Source organism: Micromys minutus, assembly GCF_963924665.1.
Source record: "Micromys minutus genome assembly, chromosome: 29".
Taxonomy (NCBI): domain Eukaryota; kingdom Metazoa; phylum Chordata; class Mammalia; order Rodentia; family Muridae; genus Micromys; species Micromys minutus.
This window is the reverse complement of record NC_137964.1, coordinates 34,880,260-34,901,898: the sequence shown is the minus strand read 5'-3', so window position 1 is coordinate 34,901,898 and position 21,639 is coordinate 34,880,260.

The following is a 21,639-nucleotide window of genomic DNA, read 5'->3' as shown; positions in this document are numbered from 1 at the left end:
GGGCCCAGCCCATTGTGGTGTGACTATCCCATTGTGGGTGGGGCCAGTCCATTGTGGGTGGGGCCAGTCCATTGTGGGTGGGGCCAGCCTACTGTGTGGGGCCAGCCCATTGTGGATGTGGTTACCCCTGGGCTGATGGTCCTGAGTTCTATAAGAAAGCAGGCTGGGCAAGCCATGGGGAGCAAGCCAGTAAGTAACATCCCTCCATGGCCTCTGCATCAGCTCCTGCCTCCAGGTTCCTGCCCTGTGTGAGTTCCAGTCCTGACTTCCTTTGGTGATGAACACCAATGTGGAAGTGTGACCTGAATAAACCCTTTGATCTCCATGTTGCTTTTGGTCATGGCCCCCACCACAACATGGAAAGCAGCGGGGACAGAAGTGACCTAAGAAAAATTGTGAGACTGAAGGATGGCTCCATTACTCAAGTGCCGGCTGTGCAGTCAGGAAAGATCCCAGCAAACAAGCACATGGAAAGCTAGGTGTGATCATGTGTGTCTAAACCCCACAGCAGGAAGGCAGAGACAGGCAAATCCTCAGAGATGCCTGGCCAGCAAGTCTAGCCAATAAGTGAGCACCCACCTCAAGAGATACGGTGGAGGAAGGCACCCAGAGTCAATCTCTGCCTTCCATATGCGTGTGCCCATGTATTATAAGTACATAAACTTATAATGCACCCAGACATGCACACTTCTAAACATACACACAAATACACACATGCACATGAGCACATACATATTCATACACACATAATATACATATGTACACATAAATGTTCATATATACATTTATACATCTATACATATTATACATGTATTCACACATACACAAAACACTTATAGACACATATACTCACACTTATACACTTACAGAAACACCTACACACATATATTCATACACATATATGCTAAATCACACACATGCACACATTCACATACATATACATTCACACACATATACACATATATTCACACACATACACCCTCATACATACACATTCATACATATAAACTCATATACTTATGCAAGCACAACTACACCCATTCACTCATTTACATACATACACACAAATACACACTAAACACTAAGACACACATTTACACACTCATACAAACACAGCTAAATATATACAGTCACACACACATACAAACACACACACTCATATATACATGTACATTCATACACACATGCACACTCACACACATCCATGCACACTCACACACATCCATGCACACATACATACCCTCTACTAACAACGTTATGCCCTCATCATTGAACAATAAAATAAATAATAATAAAGGTCTTAGAAGAACAGCAATAGTTAGTTTTTTCAGTAGAAGACAAATCACTAGCTTTGATGCAACCTGGTTGCATCAGGCTCTGGTATCCAGGGACACCCTGTATCCGATGCCCTAAACTCTCGGCTTCACAGGCAGCAGACTGTCACCCCAGCACTGTCCCTGGTGAGTGGGAACTCCCTGCATGCAGGTAACAAGCATCACACTTCCCACAGACGCCCCCTCCCTCTCTGTTTTGAAGCTTCTATGTTGAGGGTCATCTAATGTCTCTGAGACCAGAACCATCCTATTTCCTGGACACCTGCCAGTCTCATACTGACACACCTGTTGTGTGAGACTAGCTTCCCCCTGCACTTCCTGGAGGCTCCTCATACCGGAAGTAGAACCTCCGTGCTAAGGGATCTGGTGTCTTATTGATGACCGATTCCAGAGTGCCTTACCAATTAGTGATGTCTGCCATGGGATGGTCAGTGCGGAAAGGCTAACTCAGAGCTCACATACCTTCTTTCCCTGCCGTGGTGTGGGATTATCAAAGTGAGAGGTTCAGAGAGGGGAAGCTACAGGCCAGGGTGACACAGTGACTTTAGCACTAATCAGAACTAGAAATAGATCTTTGACTCCATGGCCCGCCCCCTCTGCGAACCGCCCTCTTCTAGCCACGCCCCCGGGCCACGCCCCCTTCCCGTCAGGGTACATATCCTTTTTTAAGTAAAACCCAGGGCTACTTATGCTCCATTTGATAGGTGTTGCACTGCTTACACCATATGACTCCCAAGGAGACACAGTCACTGCATACCAGTAAAACACGGGGTAGAGAGAAATGTGTCCGCCAGGCTCAGCACACAAAGCAGAGGAGGTGATGAGGACAAATCAGAGTAAGAACACAAACGCCATGCCAAGAGTTCACGTGGTCCCTAGCAGCCCTGTCCTGAGCTGTTGCTAGGCAACCAGTGACCCAAGCAAAGACGAGATCACAGACCCAGGTGTTGAGAAGTAGATATCAAAGCCAGTTTCCACACAATCATCCTGGGACCACACTTCCCTGGAGACTCTCCCCAACACATCCATGCTTCCCAAAGGCCACTCTTGGACGACCTCTCCATGAAAATGGTGGTGGAATGCTGTGTGGCCGGAGAGTTAGGGTCACTGATGATGTCCCTTCATCCTGTGCAGGCAGGGTAGAGACTGGAGACTCGGGAACCTAGCCACCAATGTTCCCTTAGACATCTCTAACCCCCAGACAGGGAACTATTTGCACCCTTTAAGGTAGTCATTGGGCAGAAGTTTCCTAAACTCTCCACAACCCATCCCGGCCTCGTTCACCATCCTCCTCCAGAAACTAAGTCCTCTCAAGCTCCTACACCATCACCCACCTCTCCCTTCTCTGATTGTCCCACCCTCTGCTCAATGGGAAGCAACTTCACAGCTCACAGCCTGAGTCCTGGCTCAGCCTTCTCTCCACCTGACATCTACTCTGTCAGCCAAGCAGCATCCAACGGTACCCACTGCAAGCATCTCTTTCCATTTTGACTCAGCCTGAGCCGCCTCCCTCACCTGAGCCCCTCCCCTGCGATTGCTTCTGCAGAAGCCAGCACTGGGCGGAACAATTTGACCAGATCTCAACCTTCGAAATCTGTATCAACTGACCCCTTTCAACCTGCTCCGGATGGCCATCTCTACTTCCCACACATGCACCTTCCCACCCTCTGCTCTGTCCTCCCCCTGGTTAAAGGGTCCCCAGTGGCTTGCACACAGTAGATGCTCAACAAACACATGTTGGATGAACATCTCAAGCTTCATGGCAACAGATCTTATGGGGCATACGGGGAAGTTACTACGTCCTGAGCTGTGGCCAGCCTTCTGGAGGAACTATCACCGACCAGGACACAGTCAGGCCATCGGACACCCCACTGATTGCCATAGTATTTGCTCGACTGTCAGTCATCCTCCACAGTGTTAGTGGACTCCTGAGGAATTTAAGCACTGGGGCCACATCCCAGCAGGTTTCCTGAGATGGACCCTACTTATAAACTATCCATAGCTGTCCCACACACAGTCTCTGTCCGATGGCTTCTACAGGACACCGTTCTGAGAACCAGGCAAACAAGGAAATCCCAGGAGACGGTAAAACAAGCCAAATTCACAGCTTGGTCACCACAAGACACCGGTCAAGCAGTGGTGGTTGTGGAAACCGGGGAAACCACAGCACGGATTTGTAGTCAGCTGGATCCGTTCCTCTGTGGAGGGGCGTCTCTCCTACAGTTGGAACAGATCACATCGCCTGTGGTTTTAACTTCATTAACCCCATTTAGCTTATGCAGATGTGTGTTTGTGTTGAGTGTGTGTCTGTACACATGTGTACATATTTATACATGTCTGTGCAACTACATGAGTAACTAAAACAGGGTAGTCAATCACAGCTACTTGCCAGTGGCTTGCAATCTCTCTCTCCCTCTCTCCCTCTCTCTCTCTCTCTCTCTCTCTCTCTCTCTCTCTCTCTCTCTCTCTCTTTCTCTCTCTCTCTGTGTGTGTGTGTGTGTGTATGTGTGATGGTGCAGTCTCACTGTGTAGCACAGGCTGGTCTTGAACTTGCAATTCTCCCCCCTTAGACTCCTAAATATTGGCATTATAGGCATGTGCCACCATCTCTGGCTCTAGGTATATACATGTATACGTATTCAAATAATAGTCTTAATATTTATATTTATTTTGGAGGAGGCTTAAACCTCAAGCACCTCTGCGCTATGTCTGGAGACAAGTCTTTCAATATTTTGTATTTTGAGATACCACCAATGTAGTTTGCATGGGCTGACCTTGAACCCACATCTCCATCCCTCTCAAGTTGCTAGTGTTCCTAGAGAGAGACCCCAGGCTCAGCTTATAGTTTTGAATGCGCAAAGGGGATGCTCTATGCCCTGTATCACTGTTCCTCATAGTGGAGTAGGACCAACGCAGTTTTTCCAGATATGAGGCTGATGGCCTTCTTCAGAGTAGTGGGGAGGACTGCAGACTGATCCTGAGTCAGACCCAACCCTTCCTCTGTGCTTCCTCAAGAATTAGCGCCTCCTAAGCCTCAGTCTTCATATCTGTAGACTTGCGGTGGTGAGCTCAGAGCTACAGAGCTAGGCTCATGGGAAGGGCATCTGAATATGAACCCCCACTCTCTGAGGCCAAGGCTTTGCATGTTATCATTTTAGAAGGTTCTGAAATGTCTCAGAAGTGGGTGTGATTGGAGAAAGTGGTCACTGGCAGGGTGTGGGGGGCTTTAGGGGTATTCCTACATCTCAGGTCCTTCCCTCCCCTACCTTCTTGTTCATGAGGTGGGCCACCTCTTCCTCTACACTGCAGCCACTATGGACAAAACCTATAAACAAAACAAGCCCTTCTTGCCTTAAGTGACTGTGTGGGGTGTCATGGTAATAAGAACAGCAGTGGGTACCTGCCTTCTTCCACTTCCTTCTGCAGTGGGCTCAGAATGTAGGGAATAGTGGCTTCCTCTCAGGTGCACAGCCAGCACATTTTGGCTCAGGTCCCAAAACAACAGGGACTAGAAACACACAGTCATGTGTTTCTGGGAACAGGGAGGCTGTCCAGGTAAAGCCATGTGGGAGCACACAACCAAGTCAGTTTGGGCTTAAGAACTAATGCTAAACCACCGGGTCATTACTCAGTATGGCAGCTCAGAGCCTCTGTGGGTTTCATTTCTCTGAAGTCTGCTCACACCTCTGAGATAGGACAGGTACCACCCAGGTTCTAGGGCTTCAAACACGGGAAAACCGAGACTAACCCACATTCTGGGCCACACACATCTCCACCCAGGTGCCCTATGACCCAGATGTGGAAGCAAGCATTTTCCATTGACCAGAACACTTTTCTTGTCTTATGGCTCAGGATTCAGTTGCAAGGTGGTGGCTACAGTTTCCGCCCTTCCCAGGGAGGTTTGCCCTTGAGTTTGGCATTGCTTTGTTCCTCCCAGTCTCATTAGCCAGTCAAAATATGTTTTTTTTGCTAACTCGGTGTCTTTGTGGAGTTTCTCAGGATGAAGGAAGTCATGAACCCGGGCACTGCATTTTAATGATGAGGATTCAGTGAAAACGTGCTCCCAAATACAATGTTTACATTGTATCACCCCTTTCTCTGCACCCCCAGCCTTGTTTCTCTCCCCACCCCTGTGTTTCTCTTCTCTCTCTCTCTCTCTCTCTCTCTCTCTCTCTCTCTCTCTCTCTCTCTCTCTCTCTCTCTCTCTCACTCTCCTTCCCTCCCTCCCTCCCTGTTTCTCTCTTCTTCTCTTTCCCCTCTTTCTTTCTCTCTCTTCTTCCCCTCTCTCTTTCTCCTCTCCCTTCCCTCTTCCCCCCTCCCTTTTCATGTTGGCTTCTCTCTCTCCTCCTCCTACTTCCTCTTCTTATATCTTTTAAACCCTTTTTCTCATCCCCTTCTCTGTCTTGTTTATCAATTCCTTCTCTCCTGTCCCCTCTTCCTCCCTCTCCTCTCTTCTTCGCTCTCCCCTCCTTTCCCCTCTTCCTCTCTCCTCTTTCTCCCATTCCCCTCTTCCTCCCTCTCTCCTCCTTCTCTCCTCTTCCTCCTTTTCCTTTTCCCCTTTCTCCCTCTCCCCTCTTCCTCCCTCTCTCCTCTTCCTTCTTCTCTTCCTCCCTTTCTCCTCATCCCTTTATTTTCCTCCTCTCTCCTCCTCTTCCCTCTCTTCCTTCCTCTCCTCTTTCTCCCTGTCTCCTCCTCCCTTTATTTTCTTCCTCTCTCCTCTTCCCTCTTCCACCTTCTCCTCTTCCTCCCTCTCCCCTCCTCCTCCCTCTTTCCTCTTCCTTCCTCTCCTCTTCCTCCCTCTCCTCCTCCTTCTCTCCTCTTTCTCCTTCTACTCTTCTTCCCTTTCTCCCCCTCCCCTCTTCCTCCCTCTCTCCTCTTCCTTCTTCTCCTCTTCCTCCCTTTCTCCTCATCCCTTTATTTTCTTCCTCTCTCCTCTTCCTCCCTCTTTTCTCTTCCTCCCTCTTTTCCTCCTTCTCTCCTCCCTCTCTCCTCTTCTTCCCTCTCCTCTTCATCCCTCTCCTCTTTCTCTCTCTCTTCTCTTCCTGCTAAGGGGACCAACAGATGTGCAAACGGTGTTCTGCAGAGCCACAGTCCCCACACACCCAGGGAGTGACTGGACCTATGGAGTTCCAGTCTGGGAGGCTCTGGGGTCTGCTGCAGGCAAGAGTAGGGCTAAATACAGATCAGAGCTTGCTGCCATAGTGTAGCAGGAAGAGGTCTAGATGTGCAAGCAGATTGGGGGCTGCCTCTTTGGTAGCTTCAGTGAACTCTAGGCAGGGACAGTCCTGGGTTACCCACTGACCATCTGTGCTGGCTACTTTTGTGCCAACTTGACACAAACTTAGACCAGTCTGGGAAATGGGAATCATACCTAAGAAAGCTTCTCCATGGGTCTGGTCTGTGTGCAAGTCTAAAGGGCATTTTCTTGATTGGTGATTGATATGAGAGAGAGGGCCCAGCCCTCCATAGATTGTGCCACCCCTGGGCAGGAGGTCCTAGGTGGTATAAGAAAGCAAGCCAAGCAAGTCATGGGGAAGAAACCAGTGAGCAGCATATTTCTGTGGTATCACCTCATCTCCTGCTTCCAGAGTCCAATCTTGAGTTCCTGCCCTGACTTACCTCAGCAGCGAACCATGATGTGGAAAAGCATAAGGCACAAGAATCCCCTTTTCTCCATGAGTTGCTTTTACCCACAGTGTTTTATCACAGAGACAGAAACCCCAAGTAAGGCTCAGGGTGACTCAGCACAGGCTGACTCCAGTTTGAGGACAAGGCCCGGGGTGGTAGAATCCTGCTAAAGTGAGCAGGTGGGTGGGGTCACACTGGGATACAGCTGGTTTACTCCCCAAGTCAAACAGGCTTCTGTCTGTGGAAACCAGCTGACCTGGAAATCACAGTCTGTCCCTAAGGCCAACAGTCCCGAGATGCCAAAACACGGAAAATAAAATTACTGTTTAAAACCCCCCAGTCGAAAACCCCAGTTCCCTCTCTCCTTTCCTCCACCTATTCTAATTCACTCCTGCCTCTCAGACACTTGCAAAGATCTTAATCACGTCACTCAAGCCATTATAAAACGGCTGAGTGATGCCCGGGAAAAGTGAAAGAACCAGTACCATCAAGAGCCACCAGGGGAGCAGAACCCCAGCGCTGGGTGACTGGATGTGGCTTCTGTTGGCCAGCAAGCAACCCCAGCCCTGCAGATGTGTGTGCCCAGCGTCCCTCCCCTGCTCTGATGCTGGTGGCTGCCCGATCTCCAGACCTGCCACTGTCCCATGGGTTGGCTGTTTTACCCAGGCCTAGAATTACCCAAATTCCCCTTAAATACACGGTTGCAAATGAGGACGTGGGGGGGGGGAGGGCAATAATTGTGACAGTAACTCACAGGGCCAGGCCTGACACGTCTCTAATTGCCTGCTAAAATTGTCGCTGTCTCCTAAAGTGCAAATTATCACCCGAAATGACAAGAGTAATGAATGAGGGGACTCTGATGTAATGCAACAATTAGCCCTCAAAGACACTGTCTAATGTGGAGAGGCAGGGCTCCCACTCCTCGTTATTAAGTGCCTGATAATTATTTAATTATCTGTCTGCCAGCATGATTTACTTGGTTTATTTAGCTGCAGATGTGGGCAGGAGCATTAGGGTTTAAGGTCAGAGGAAGGCACTCCGATGATGGCCACCACCTAGGCCGCTTGGGTGTTAGGGACTGTTCCTTGTCTGACACCCCTAAATGGCTCTGGCAGCCTGTATGCAGGGTCAGAAAATTGTTCCCTCATCATACCCGGCCCTGACTCAAAGCCCTGGAAGACCAGAGCTGAGGAGCCCGGTGTTCCTCAGTGGAGGCAGGAGGACAGGAAACATAGCTGTCCCCACCAATGTGACTGGTGCTACCCCCAGCTGGGCACAGGGCCAAGTCTCACAGCAGAGTGAGCTTGGGTCATCTTCTTATGAGGAGACAGAGGGAGCTGGAGAGAAGAGAGGGGCAGGGAGGGAGAGAGGATAGACCGAGACAGAGAGACAGAGGCAGGCAGACAGACAGACAGAGACAGAACAGAGACAGATATATATATATATATATATATATAGAGAGAGAGAGAGAGAGAGAGAGAGAGAGAGAGAGCAGAGAGACAAACAGAGGCAGAGACAGAAATATCTATATATCTCTATATCTGTCATATGTAGAGAGAGGGGGAGAGGGAGGGAGGGAAGGAGGGAGGGAGGGAGGGAGGAGAGAGAGAGAGACCTCTCTGAAGCTTGGAAGGGCACAGTCCCTCCACCACAGTCTCAGGGTGAGTGGAGGGTAGAGTAATCTGGGATCCTCTCACTATCCCAGAACCACTTGGCCAAAAAGAGAGCATCATTACCTGGATGGACCCAGGCTCATGCCTGGAAGAGCATGGGTGAAGACTGAGGAAGGTCAGCGTCCCTGGTTTCACAAAATTACTTACAGGAAAAGAAGGAAGGGGCCTGACCTGTGTGCCTGGAAGCCAGAGCCACCCTCTGGAGAGTGCTCCAGGAGAACTGCGGGCTGTTCCAGGGACTGGCAACCAGCAAAGATGCCGGTGTTGTAAAGGCTCAGCCCTTAGGTCATCTGCTTCCTCATCTGTGGAGAGCGACTGACGTCTTGTCAGGGATGGGCAGGGATGCTGGAGACTGAAGCAACAGAAAGACTAAGTCCTTGAGGGTGACCACGGCTCACAATGGCAGATCCCCTACGCTGCCTGAGCCAGAACAGGACATGAGCACAAAGGTGACAGATGTCTGATGTGATGAAGATGCTGATCACCCTGGCTCTGTCATTATGTGTGACACACATGTATCAAAACACCACTCGGTGTGCCACAAATGTGCATAATTATTACATGTCAATTAAAATAATAATTAAAAATGCCCTCAGCATCAGGCACTCTCTGTGCTGCATGCCGTGGAATTTCCTCTGATCAATGTGTTCGTGTCTGTCACCACCCAGTGGACTCTCTTGCTCCCATCTTCCCAGACACCCAAGCAGAAGATAAGGGCTGAGGGGTCAGAGGCCTTGGCTCTTATGCCTGGGTCCCCTTCCTCTACACAGCAGGGTGGCCTGGTGGTATGCTCTACACAGAGCTACATTGTATCCCAGTGACTTTAATGATACTTGTTTTCCACCCTGCCCTCATCTTCAGGACGTGAAGGCTCCAGTATCCCAGCCAACAGCCCACGCCTGGAACAAATTCCTGGGCCTGCATTTTGGAAGGAGAAATCTGATTGGCTTGGGTGACTTTGCACCCTCCAGGTTTACCCACACCCCCTCTCACTTCTGGGCACATCTGTCTAACTTGCACTTTCTTTGAGTCCCAGGTCTCTGTGAGCTGGGGCTCTCTGGCTGCAGCAATCACCAGGTTGACCACACATGGAGCTGAGACAGCTCTAGGCTGCCATGTAGTGACATTTTAGGAGCTCTGGCCTTCCAGCTGGTGTCCTGTTTTCTCCAGCTATATGACACTCTGGAGATTCAGTGTCTCCCTGGGCTATTGGCAAGCTCATCTCTAAGCAAAGGGGATCTCTGGTCAACTCGGACTAGGTCAGTCCTGACTACTGTTCAATAACCATGTTCTGTCATGGTGCCGTGAATGAGTCCGTGAGCAAATGGATGGATGAGTGAACAAATTTTCACAAACATGCAGGTGTGAATATATGAACCAGACCTACAAGTATTCTCAAGTCATTTCTACTACACACACTAAAGTGATCTCCAGGAAGACCAGGACCAAATATGAGACAGAGCCAAACGCAAACTCATGTTCATTTGGGGGCCAACGTCAGACCTCAGGAGCTGGGCCTCAGTTGTCCCATCTGTCAGGTCTGGAAAGTACTGGCCTCCTCCCCCTAGTGCACACAGGTTGCATATTTCCGTTGTATGGTACCTGAACTCTGAAAACATTTTAGGATAGCCAAATCTACATCCCTCACCCTGTCTGGGCAACCACTTAGGTAGAGCTGTGGGTTCTGCTAACTTTTCAAGCAGCACATTTCTTTCTTAGGGTCAGAATGATGGCCTGAGCTCTCTTGACTCACCTACCGCTGCTGTCAGGCTCTGCAGGCAAACAATACTTCCCTCCCGTCCCACGTCCCCCGCCCAGCCCAGCACAGGGCACGCTGAGGTTTTTCTGTTATTTGTGGTAGATCTCTTCCATGCCGTGGCAAACACAAGACTTTATAAATATTTCAAATGCTAATAATTTGTGTGGTCCCTGCTTAGACTTTTAAATGAATCTAAGATCTCCAGAAACCTGCCTTGCTGCAGCAGAGAAAGAAACACTACTTCCTCCTTTATGAGACAGGGCTCTGTAGAGAGGCCAGAGGTGGTGACAGCAGTGGGTGTGGCTCCTCCTATCTCTCCCACCCACCTAGCTGGGCAAAGGCTGTCAAAACCCAGTCCTGTCAGAAAATCCAATGACTAGCATTCCATAACTGTGTTGTAAGATACTCCTGGGTTCTGATCCCAGCTGCTGCAAACCTGGGCTGTGTTGCCTCAGGCAAATGTCTCTACCTTGCTGAATCTTTGCTTCCTTTTATGTAAAGTAGGGTCTAAGAAGGATTAAGTTAAGCAAATCTAGAAGATACACCAGCCTGGAACATACCATGGACAGTCAGTAACTGAGGTTCTCAAGTGAAATCATTCTGCACTCTTCAGAAATCGAAATCAACGTCTTGTCTACATTAACCACCCAGGGTGGCTCAAGAAGAGGGTGAAAGTTATGCTACTCATAATGAAGTAGACCGTACAATGGGCTCTCATGACGTCTCAGGGAAAGAAAAGCTGTAAGCTAGGGAAGTCTGCACCCCTGCCTAAGATACTGAGGCCACACCCACAGCCTTCGAGACCACACCCACAACCTGCAGTGGGCGGGGACAGGAATAGGTGGGCCTGGCTTACCAGGCCCCAACCTTTCTGTGATCTTGTCAACTTTATCAGTTTTTAAATCATCAATGAAATAAATCTCTGGGCACGGGAGGGTTGTCTAGGTTTCATTGTGGACAGCACTGTCCCACGAGGCCCTAGACTGAATAAAAAGGAGAAAGTGAGCTCAGAGCACACGTTCATGACTCTGCTGCTTCCCAGCGGACACAGTGTGACCCTCGACTTCCTGCCACGACGACTGTGTACCCTCGAACCACAGACCAACAAAGCCTTCCTTAAGTTGCTGTCAGCTATTGTCACACGACAGCTAATAAATGTGCCCTCCAAAGGCTCCTTGTGCCCCTAAAACTCCTAAGACATTGCTCTGGGGTCTGAATGTCCCAGGAATAATTCTCTGGGGAGGGCTTGGTCTCCAAAGCAGCAGGGGGCAGAGTGGTGCTGTGGAGGAGGGCAGGGGTTTTGAAGCGTTCATCCACAGATGCATAAACCGATGCCAGCATTGGGAAGTCATGGAAACATCACGAGAGCACATGGCTGGAGGAATGCCACCTGGAGTTGAAGGCTATCTTTACCCTTCCTCTCTCTCCCTCCCCCACTCCTCTGTCTCTCTTTCCTCAACATCCTCTCTAAGGCTCAAAGCTTGACCCTTCTGCTATGACACCCTTGTCACAATCTGAGAACTTGAGCTCAAAGAATCTTCTCTCTTTCAAAACTGTTTCTCTCGGGTAAACGTCAAAGCAGTGGCCTAAATGGGGTTCTGCAGGACTGGGGGGGAGAAGGTTACAGTGACCCATCGAGTCCCCCGGGCCCTCAGCCCTTTTTCTTCTCTAGGACAGATAAAGCATCATCAGAAGGACACGCTGTCCATCTGGCTGTCAGCACAGCATGATTTAGGACAATGACCAGCAGTAGCCAGGTCACAATGAAGACAAATGGAACCCTGGCTCCTCGGTGTGGGCGGCAGTGACCGCAGCCAGATGTCCTAGAAGACCCAGTAGGGCAAATGCCACTTAGATGTTAGCCTTGATCGGAGGACATTAGCTGTTGCTCCTCCTGCCAGAGGGAGGCAGCATCCACAGCAATGTCAGAGTGTGTCTAGTTGCCATGAGATCCAGCAAGGCTGGGTCCTCCTGGGCCAGCTGTGGGCTGGCTTGTCTGCTGGAGGTGATGAGGACAGGAGTGGGCACCCAAGTGGTCAGGGTGCCTCTTCATGTCCTGTTGTATGCTGGGTACCAAACACTGAATGGCAAAAGACTTAAGGGATTCAGGATGTCCACTGAACCATCTTCTCCCTCGGAAAAATCTCATCTTAAAAGTCTTTCCGCCATGGGGGGGGGGCACTAGAGAGACAGCTCAGAGGTTAAGAGCACTGACTACTCCTCCAGAGGTCCTGAGTTCAAATCCCAGCAACCACATGGTGGCTCACAACCATCTGTAATGGGATCTGATGGCCTCTTCTGGTGTGTCTGAAGACAGCTGCAGTGTGCTCACATACATGAAATAAATAAAACAAATTTTCCTACCACCCCAGCAGGTGCCAGAACTCTGACCCCGTGATCTTGGACTAGCAGAGAGCACAGAAACTCATGTCTCAGCTTTAATGTGAACAAGTTACAACAGAGACCTACTGTGACTCCTGAGGGGAATGTAGCCCACTCGCTGCAAGAACAGAAGTGCAGCAAAAGCAGCAGGTCACCGACACATTTGACATTTAAATGACCAATTGTGTTAAAAAAAATTCCATCTTCTCTCATGACGGATGGTCCACCTGCTGCCTGAGAAATGGTCACTTTAGTTACACAAAAAATTTCAGGAGTGGGATCACAGGCTGGTATGACCACTCTGGAAATCAGTCTGGTGGTTCCCCGGAAAATTGGACATAGTACTACCTGAGGACCCAGATATACCACTCCTGGGCATATACCCAAAAGATGCTCCAACATATAACAAGGACACATGCTTCACCATGTTCATAGAAACCTTATTTATAGTAGCCAGGCACTGGAAAGAACCCAGATGTCCTTCAACAAAGGAATGGATACAGAAAATATGGTACGTTTACACAGTGGAGTACTACTCAGCTGTTAAAAACAATAACCACATGAAATTCTTAGGCAAATGGATAGAACTAGAAAATATCCTGAGTGAGGTAACACAGTCACAAAAGAACACATATGGTATGCACTCACTGAAAAATGGATATTAGCCCAAAAGCTTGGATTACCCAAAATACAATTCACAGACCACATGAAACTAAAGAAGAAGGAAGACCAAAGTGCAGATACCTCAGTCCTTAGAAGGGGGAACAAAAAATATTCACAGTAGGAAATACGAAAACAAAGTTTGAACCAGAGTCCAAAGCAAAGGCCATCCAGAGACTGCCCCACCTGGAGATCCAGCCCATATACAGCCACCAAACCCAGGCAATATTGCTGATGCCAAGAAATACATGCTGACAGGAGCCTGATATAACTGTCTTCTGAGAAGCTCTGCCAGAGCATGACAAATACAGGGCTGGATGCTCACAGCCAATCACTGAACTGAGAACAGGGTCCCCAATGGAGGAGTTAGAGAAAGGATTGAAGGAGCTGAAGGTGTTTGGAACCCTGTAAGAACAACAATACCAACCTAGCAGATCTTCCAGGGACTAAACTACTCTCCAACGAATACAAATGGATGGACCCATCGTTCCAGCTGCACATGTAGCAGAGGATGGCCTTGTTGGGCATCAGTTGGAAGAGAAGCCCTTATTCCTGTCAAGGCTCGATTCCCCAGTGTAGGGGAATGTCAGGGAGGGGAGGCAGAAGGAGGTGTGTGGGTAGGAGCACCCCCATATAAACAGGGGGAGGAGGGTGGGATCAGAGGTTTATGGAGGGGAAACTGGGAAAGGGGATAACTTTTGAAAAATGAATAAACTATATCCAATAAAAGGGGGGGGGAATTTTTCAGGAGCTGAGAAACCCGACAGTTTATGCACTATTTTATTTTAATTTATTTTATTTCATTGTTTTGAGGTAGGCTCTTAAGCAGTGCAGGCTGGCCTTGAGGTCACATGTAGCTGAGGCTAGCCTTGAACTCCTGATCCTCCTTGTCTCCACTTCCCAAGCACTGGAGTAACAGGCTAAACTCCCATGCCTGGCTACCAACACATCATTTTAAAGACAGGAAAGGTGGGATGAGTTCAGGTTCACATTAGACACACACATGCACATACATGTACATACACATGAATTCACACACACACACACAAACACACATATACGCACACACACTAAACACAACGAAAGTAGATGTTAAGTATGAACTAGGTCAAGCAAGCAGAGTCAGCGATATTATTAAAAAGCACATGACAGGAATATCAGGTGATTCCCCGGGATGCAGGACCGGCTCCCGTCAGGAGGCTCTGTAACATCTGAAAGGAAAAGCTGGTATAATTAGACAAATATATTCTAAAAACTCTTTGGAAAGTTCAATCTTCATTTGCAATTCTAATTTTCATTAAAAGAGGAATTGAAGAGACATTTAAAAAGGAGTTTATAGGTTAGTTTGTAAGGCTAGAAATGGCTAGAGTTTGATTCTAAAAGTTAATATCAACTTACTAAGAAATGTTTAAGTCAGTGTGAGTCACAGCTCTCAGGACTGCAACAAAGTACCTGAAGGAAGAAGGGAGGGAGGGAGAGAGGGGGAGGGAGAGAGAGAGGGAGGGAGGGAAGCAGTGAGGAGAGAAAGAAGGAAGAGGGAAGGAAGGAGGGAGAGAGTGAGGGAGGGTGGAGGGAGGAAGGAAGGGAGGGAGGGTGGAGGGAGGAAGGAAGGGAGGGAGGGTGGAGGGAGGAAGGAACGGAGGGAGAGAAGGAGGGGGAGAGAGGGGGTGAGAGAGGGAGGGAGGGAGAGAGAGTAGGGAGGGAAGGGGAGGGGAGGGAGGGAAGGAGAGAGGAGGGAGGGAAGCAGTGGGGGAGAGAGGGGGTGAGAGAGGGAGGGAGGGAGAGAGAGTAGGGAGGGAAGGGGAGGGGAGGGAGGGAAGGAGAGAGGAGGGAGGGAAGCAGTGGGGGAGAGAGAAGGGGAGGGAGAGAGGGAGGAAGGGAAGGAGGGAGGAAGAAGTGAGGGAAGGAGGGAGGGAAGGAGGAAAGAAAGGAGGGAGGGAGGAAAAGGGAGGAAAAGAGGAAGGAAGGAAGAAAGAACAGAAGGAGGGAAGGAAGGAAGGAAGGAAGGAAGGAAGGAAGGAAGGAAGGAAGGAAGGAAGGAAAGTGTCTGTAGCTCACCATTTATGAATACAGCCCCTTCAAGCTCCTCATGGTGGGGACGGTGGGGACAGCCAGGTGGCAGAGGTGTGAGGAGGCTGTTACACTGCAGAGGAGAGCAAGGTAGAGTTCAGCTCTGTCACGCTCCTTCACTCCAGGACCCAGCTCAAGGATGGCTGCTCCCTTTCTGGTGTACCCCCCACACACACACAGAAACCCTCTCCTCACAGACAAGCCCCTCGTGCTACCCCTGCTCTGGCTCACCGTTCCACCATGCTTGCTCCACCCTGCTTGATGCCAACTCCACTGAAAACGTTTACTTAAACTTCACAGTGGTTCAGGATCTGAGGCAAGTTTCCAGCTTTCCGGTGTGTCTTGGGCCTGATTTTAAAAGTGGAATGAAGTTTACCCCTACATTCCCCTCTATGGGCTTCAGGGGATCCGCCTTCTGTTGACACTCTGAGACACTTGTAGTCAAGTTTTGAGTAAGAGGTAAGAATCCAGGTGTGTTTTTCTGCATGTCGAACCCGGTTTCCCCAGCACTATTTTCTGAAGAATCTCTGAAGACTCCATTTTTCTGGTGTATATTTTTAGCTTCTTCGTCAAATGTCAGTTGGCTGTAGATGAATAATCTCACATCTGGATCTTTGATTCTCTCCCATTGATCCATGTGTCTGGTTTGCTGTTCCTATTACTGTGGCTCTGTAATATACTTTGAAATCCAGTGTGGTGATATCACCTTCAACATTCTTTCTGTTTCAGACTGCTTTAGCTATTCTTGATTTTGTACCTCAGTATAAATTTTGAGATTTACTTGTCCATATCAGGGAGGGGGATCTGGTATTTTCATGGGAATTGTATTAAATCTATAGATTGCCTTTGATAGGATGACTGTTTCTGTAATTTTAATTCCGACTATCTATGAACATGGGAGGGCTTTCCATCTTCTGGTGTCTTCCTCAAGTTCTTTCTTCAGTGTCTTCAAGATTTCTCTGGAGAGGTCTTTTATTTCCTTAGTTAGGTTTGTTCCCAGCTGGTTGTGTGTGTGTGTGTATGTGTATGCCTGTGTGTATGAAAGTGTGTGCATGTGTGCACAGTGCATGTGTGTTGTGTATACATGTGTGCATGTATGTGTGTACACATGTGTATGTATGCATATATATTATGTCTGTTTGTGAGTATGTGTGTGCATGTGTGCATATGTATATATATATGTATGTAAGGATATGTTGTGCACACATGTGAATGTGTGTTGTGTGTGCACATGTGTGCATGTGTGTGCATGTATGCATGTATATATGCCTGTGTGTATGAGTATGTGTGCATATGTGTGTATGCATGTATGGACACATGTGTGTGCATGCATGTGTGTATAAGTGCATATATGTACATGTATTTTGCCTAATCTCCATGAATTTTCTTGCTCAGCATGCTTGTTTCTAACATTCAGAGGCTACTGATTTTTGTATGTTCATTTTGTATCCTGCCACTTTGCTAAAACTGTTTATCTTGCTTATGGACTTTCTATCTGGGACTTGACTAGCTCCGGAAATAAGAATGACAAGTGACAGGTGGGACCTCATGAGATTAGCACGCTCCTCCGTACAATAAAGGAAACGTTCAGTGGAGTGAAAAGGCCACCCACAGAGAGCGAGAAAATCTTTGTCAGTTATACATCTGACAGAGGATTAGTGTCTAGAATATACACAAAAATCTGAACACTCAGAAAACAAACAACTCAATTTAAAAACGGCTCTAGAACTGGATAGAGAATCCTCAAAGAAGAAATAGAAACATCAGTGGACACTTGGAGTGTTCACTATCCTCAGCCACCCTGACATTCAGATTAAATACACATCAAAACTCCACCTCACAGCAGTAGGAGTGGTCACTGACAGAAACACAGAATTAGCAACTGGTGGTGTGACTGTGGAGAAGGCAGACTCCCACACACGCTGAGCAGACTCTGCATATGTCAGTCTGGAGGTTGCTCAAAAGTCTCGAGCTGGGGGCTGGAGGGATGGCTCAGTGGTTAGAGCACTGACTGCTCTTCCAGAGGTCCTGAGTTCAAATCCCAGCAACCACATGGTGGCTCACAACCATCTGTAATGGGATCTGACGCCCTCTTCCGGTGTGTCTGAGGACAGCAATAGTGTACTCATATACATAAAATAAGTAAATAAATCTCTTTAAAAAGTCTAGAACTGGGGTCCACACCACACAGCACATTTCCTGCCCAAAGCCCCTACTCTGCCATGTTCATTGCCGATCTGCTCACATCAGCGGAGACACGAGAGAAGCCAAAACGTTTGTCACTGAGCACTGGATAATGAAAATACAGAATATGGGTCCTGGAAACACAATTGCCCGGACCAGGCCACTGAGGTCTCCGAGACAAACACAGTAAATATGTTGTGTGTTCCTAAGTGTGCTACCCTGCTTACGTGTTTAACATGTGTGGGCTGGGAAACAGATGGCCAGAGTGGATGTGAGGTGTTAGGGAGTGGGGTGGTCGAACATACGTGAAATAGAAGTACCTGGAGGAACAAACGTGGGCGCCAGAGCTCAAGCAGTAGTGTGGCGCAGTGATGAGGTCAGGGAAATAAATGGCCAGGGGAACCCTAAAACAAAATGAAAAGTCTATGCAGAAGTGGCTTGGGAATCTATGATCCTGAAATCCCAGGTGTGTGTAAGCAAGCGTGTATGCACACACACACACACACACACACACACACACACACAAGATAATACAGAATATATGGGATGGTACAGCATACGTGATCTGAAGGAATGGCGGATGGATGCTAGCAGATGCAGGTATAGGGTAGGGGTGCAGAAAAGCAAGGGTAGGGCGTGGGTTACCCAGTAATAAAGAAAAGTCCATCGGCACCTTGCAAACTCATTTAAATGTAATTTTTCGAAAACCGAGGATGGGGAGAACTTCAGTGGACAGTACTGCTCCCAGAAGACATGAGCTAATAAATGGAAACCTCGGCACCAAGCAGGTGATGCCTCTCTATGAGCTGTCAGTCACAGATGGCCCAGAAGCACCCAGAATACCACAGGATAGCACCATTGCTCTTGATTGCCCACCATGACTAGATGGTAAGACCCTATTCTTTAAAATGCCACATATATTGGTTCCTGGACATTAGAGATATCATCTTGAACTAAGAACCCCTCCCTGCTGGCTATTTCGTGCTGGAAGGGGCTATGAAGGCTGTGATAGGAGAAAGACATTATCTTATCCAGCATTGCGGGTTGCAGTTACTATGTTACAATGTTACATGCATGCTACAATACCAACCTTACCCATGGATACAATAGTAGCTGTCTATGGGGTTACCAACTGCTCGTCTGATGGAATTTGGGACCTGATCCACAGGGAGAAAACATGCCTGATACTGTAAATATAGGCCCCATGGAGAGCTTTATTCATTTATGTGTAATTTTCAAAAAGCACAACAGATTATGAATTGTAAAAAGTGAGTTTGTTACATACGAAGGATGTTGGATTTTTAAACTGAACTGATTTTTATTCACGCATGCCATTTGTAAGCACTTCTGATAGGTATCACTGAACATCCTTGAGGCCTGGGGATGGGAGACCATTACCATTTTGCCCTCACATATTGTTTCCTGTGTGTTTAGAACCTCCCACAGCCTCCTGCTGGTTGGCTAGTTTGTGTGACCCACACTTGTGAACCCCAGTCCCCTGCTTCGACCCTTCCCCCATTTGTGGAGCCTTATTTATCTCACACTCCCTTTAGCCTCAGGTGGCATCTCCAGGACTCTGTTTCTATGAGACCATGTTTTAGCCTCCGCAGAGGAATGGGAACATGCGGTTTTGTATTTTTCTATGCCGGGATTATGAAATAATGATGGTGTGGGTGGAGATACGCATGTCTGCGTGGGTGTCCGTGTAGAGGCCAGAAATAGATGTCTGGTATCTTCCTCTATTTCTGTCTACCTTTTCCTTTCCCTTCCTTCCTTTCTTTGACTTGTTGGCTAGGGTGGTAGCCATGGAGGCCCCAGAATCATTCAACCCCCCCCAGTGACCTATGCTAGGGTTGTGAGTATACACCACTCCACCTGGATTTGACATGGGTGCTGGGGATCCAAACTCAGGTTCTTCTCCTTGAGCACCAAACACTTTACCAGCAGAGCCACCTTGTCTGCCATGTAAGAGTTTCTCGCCAAATTTTATTCCGCATCCTTGTATATTGAGAAACCATAGGACAAATAAAGAAAATAGAAATGATTTCTGATTATTACGTGGCTGCCATTCCAAAATAATTTTGTCATACAAAACTGAGAGGTTATGTGGGTTGGTGAGCCCCTCTGGGTACCCAGCATCTCAGCCTAGCCCCAGAGAAAGGAGTAAACCCTTGGCTGTTGTAAGGGAATGGCAGTAATGTGTAAACACCCCACGGGCATTTTTAATTGTGTTTATAAGGGCCCAGCCTCTGGAAGGTAGCCTGTCTCCCCTCAGAACTGCAGGACCTGAGAATGAGACCCTGGGGTGGAAGGCAGAAAAAGCAGGGGGGTGCAGAGGGAAGGAAGGGGTGCTGGCATGTGTCAGCGAGGAGCAGCTCGCAATCTGACAGGAAGTCCTGGGCTGAGGAGCCCTGGGAAAGCCATCCACAAGCCTTCCACACAGTCAAGTTTCATGCCAGCCCATTTTGAAATTTAGATAAACTGCAAGAAAAAAAAAATGTTTGAAAGATTTATGTTGCCAAACTTGGCATTAGGGGGGGAAAGACAGGAAATCTGAATAGTTGTGGGCACACTAGAGAAGTTTGATGTAAATTTTAAATCCTTTTCACAAAACAGCTCAGGGAGGAAGAAGCCTCATGTATAAAAGGATCTGACAGCCCATCCAGGACATTCCTTCAGAGGACATGGCCAGAAAAGCAGCATTAGCCAGGGCTGTCTGGCCTGGTTCCAACAGATTACCAACTACAGACAAGGGGCTTCAAGCCCATGTTAGCACAGGTGTGCATGCTCCTAACGAAGTGAGCGATGTAACATCCAAGAAGGTGGTACATCCCAGGCGGCCCGGGAGCCACGGGCCGCTCCTCACAGTCTATATCGGCAGCAGTAGGTGAGTCAAGAGAGCTCAGGCCATCATTCTGACCCTAAGAAAGAAATGTGCTGCTTGAAAAGTTAGCAGAACCCATGGCCAGGACCCCAGGAAACTGGGGTGACAGAAAGCAGTGTCAGGCCTATAAAAAGTGTAAGAAAACACACAAATCCGGCAGTAGAGTGCTTGTCACTTCCAAGAGTGAACAGGACAGCAGGTTGCCCTCTCACAGCCTCCCACCAGCTCCAGTAAGAGCAGAGATAAGAGCTGGGTACAGTGCGTGGAGAAAAGTGGCTCCGTGGGCTGCCATTACAATGAGTGAACTTAGCAAAAACAGCGTGAGTTTCTAGAACAGTTTATATGCCGTACATATGAACAAACACAGCGGTTCTCAACCTTCCTAATGCCACGACCCTTTAATACAGGTTTTTGTATGTGGTCACCCCCAACCAGAAAAGTATTTTCGCTGCTACTGCATAACTGCAATTTTGCTGCTGTTGGGAATCCTAATGTAAATATTTTTGTTGCAACCCACAGGTTGAGAGCCACTGGACTAAAGAATAAACTGGTGTGTGTGTGTGTGTGTGTGTGTGTGTGTGTGTGTGTGCATGTCTACGTGTGTATGTGCATGTGTGTGTATGTGCATGTGTGTGTATGTGCATGTCTGCATGTGTGTGTGCATACACCTGTGTCCACATGCCTGGTCCTTACCTTCCTCCCTGTTTGAGACAGTATGTTGTTATTATTGCTGCATACACCAGGCTAGCCAGCCCATGAGCTTCCATTGCTTTGACTGTCTCCACTTCCAGGCATGCTTAAGGGCATGCTAGAATTACACTTTGGACAGTTTTACCTGGATTCTAGAGATAAAGCAAGTGTTTTGTCCACTGAGCCATGTCCTCAGCCCAAAAGAATTACTTTTATCTGTCCTTCTCTGTTTTTGTTGTTGTTTTGTTTTGTTTATTGTTTTGAGACAGGGTCTCACACTGCAGCCTAGGCTGACCAAGATCCACCATTTATCCTTACACCGGCCTTGAACTCATTACAGGAAAATGCAAGTGTATCTAAAGACATGATCCTTAA